Raw genomic sequence first — 2,718 nt, 5'->3', positions numbered from 1 at the left:
ACAGGTAGTCCTTAAGGGATGCGGTGGCACTGCGGGTTAAACTGCTGAGTGGAAGTGTCTACGGACAAACGCTGGCTCTTCGGCTTTAAAACGGAGATGAGCGCCGCCCCCTAGAGTTGGACACGACTGGACTTAATGTCAAGGGAAACCTTTACCTTTACCTACAGGTAGTCCTTATTTAGCAACCACAATTGGGACCAACAACTCAATTGTTATGTGAAGTGGCTGCTAAGTGAAACTGTGACCGTATGATTTACTTCAGCTTTCCTTTGCTTTTCAGACCTGCAAAGGTTGTAAATGTGAGGATTGGTCGCAGAGTTACTTTTCCATCACTGTCCTAACAGCAAATGGTCACTGTACAAGGCACTCGCTAAATGAGGACTACCTGTAGCAAAATTTTTATTTTGAAGAATATAGCCTTTGCTTAATCAAACCATTAGGTGCCTTCAATGAATTGTTAACTTTATAGCGTTTCTTCCTTTTACATATGTTTGTACTGTTACTTATGTATGTATTAATGGTGTGCTGTATTTTTAAATTATGTGACTTGGTCTTAGACTGAAAATAAATAAATTTATAGGATAAAATAGTGTTAAAAGTAGAGTAAGGCAAATAAAGGTAATTAAAAAATATAATCAAATTGAACTGTTCCTGGCAAGGTCTGACAGATCTTGCCAGCTATTAAACAGAACCTGGTGACATTACAAGAGAGTACATCATTCCGATGAGCTAGAAGGTAATTTAGGTAAAGAGAGTGAATGCAAGCTAAAACCTAGGGTAATAAAGGTGTAGTAAGTTCGTATCAGTTCATGGTAACATTGACAATAGGGAAGTACATGACTTGTTTCAATAGCTCCTGATTTGCAGTAACAAAGGCGTTCATTGTATGGGATTTTCTGGAATCCACCTGCCAAAATCACGGTTTGTAAAGCACTGCAGTGTGCAAGTGTGAGAACTCTTTGAAAGGTTAATATAGCAACTTGACTGAGGTATCTGGCAGGCTTATGTCTGGTGACATCAGTGGGGATTAGGCTCTTCTCAGTTTGTTGTTCAGTATCAGAATCTGTTGTCTGATGTTTTTCCTGGCAGAGTCATTGTGATCAAAGCTGAGGGTAGAAGCCGTAATAATGCAGCTTCTCCTCCAGCCCCCTTTTCCATTTTGTAATTAAGAGGTCATCAAACACTTGTGGAGCTAAATTACAGGAAAAGGTATGAGTTTTAGCCAGAATTCGAAGATACTGATCCATGCACTGGCTTCATCTTTAAGGAGACCTGCTTCTATATGAAGTGCAGCACTGGACAAGCACAGAAGCACTTGAAGGATGTTTCCTAGGAACTTGGGCTGGACAGACTCAATCTTTGATAAGCTGATATATGTGCCAAGTTGTGCCCCATAAAGGAACTGTACTCAAGCCTTTGCTGAGAAGAGTTTTATTGCAGCAGGTACAAACTGGGCAGCTCAAGAGATGTAAAAAGTCTAGATGGCCAGTACTGATTTTGATACATTTTTTATCATGTAGTCTCTATGAGCCCATCTTCTCCCTGATGCCTAGAATATTATTGCAAAGGATTTGTAACTTGTTCCAAGCAGTGCCCATTTAGTATCCAATTTTGCATTGTTGTCCTTTTTACAAATACCATGATCTTCGTTTTACCATGGCTGATCTCTAAGAGTGGTTTATCACAATAGGAAACAAGAGTACATAATGCTGTTCTCAGACCTACTGAAGTTTGAGAGAGAATTACTTATCTGGATATAGGAGTGTTCCAAAATTTGCAAGTTTTGGTGGATGGTAGTCTAGATCAGTGTTGGAAATCTCTGAGAAGGAGGTTGAGAATTACTTCACAACCTTCCCCCGTGCTGGCTGGTGAATTCTGGAGTTAAAGTCCACACATGTTGAAGTTGCTAAGGTTGAGAAACACTGATCTAGGTCTAGATCATCTCAGTAAGCAATCAGTGAGTTAATGAAGAAGTTAAACAATAGCAGAGCCAGGATGCAGCCCTGCCTAACACCTTTAAAAGTGAGGATTTCTTTAGTAAGGTACTCTTGGGTATTGCAGCAGATCCATAAGTAGGCATTTTCATATAGTCTCAATATCAGGAGAAATAGACATCGATCAATTGTCATTGACAACAATTTGTGCCAAAGTTTCTCCCTTAAGATCAGGTCAAATGCACATCTAAAATCAGTTTACACATTATTTTTCTGCCAGATGGGGCAGTATAAAAGCTGGGTATAGAACAGAATGGCTTGGGGGAAAGCCAAATGTTGCTCTACAAGAATATTTTTAGAGTCCATCCAATCCACTAGTTGACCATATAGATGTCTGGCACACAGCTTGCTGGCTATATTCAGCAAGTTCATACGTCTATAGTTTTGAGGTAACTTTCACCTTTCTTAAATACAGGGATTATTATTGCCACTTCCCAATCTTTGGGAACACATGCAGTATTACGGTCAATAAGAGAAGCTAGAATCGGGGCCCACCATTTCATATTGTTCTCGATTAGTAAATACATCATATAAATATATTAGAATGAATGTCATATATTAGAAATATATATGCATCTGAATATTTACATTAGATAAATATATAGAGTTGTAACTATAGATATACCATGACAAGTTTTTTCTCCTTTGTTGTATTTCTTCACTTTTTTATAATAGCACTTTTTAATGTTTTCTTCTTCTTGAAAAAAAAACATTCAGTCTTGAA

Source organism: Candoia aspera, chromosome 3 (genome assembly GCF_035149785.1).
Source record: "Candoia aspera isolate rCanAsp1 chromosome 3, rCanAsp1.hap2, whole genome shotgun sequence".
Taxonomy (NCBI): domain Eukaryota; kingdom Metazoa; phylum Chordata; class Lepidosauria; order Squamata; family Boidae; genus Candoia; species Candoia aspera.
This window is presented reverse-complemented; position numbering follows the sequence as displayed.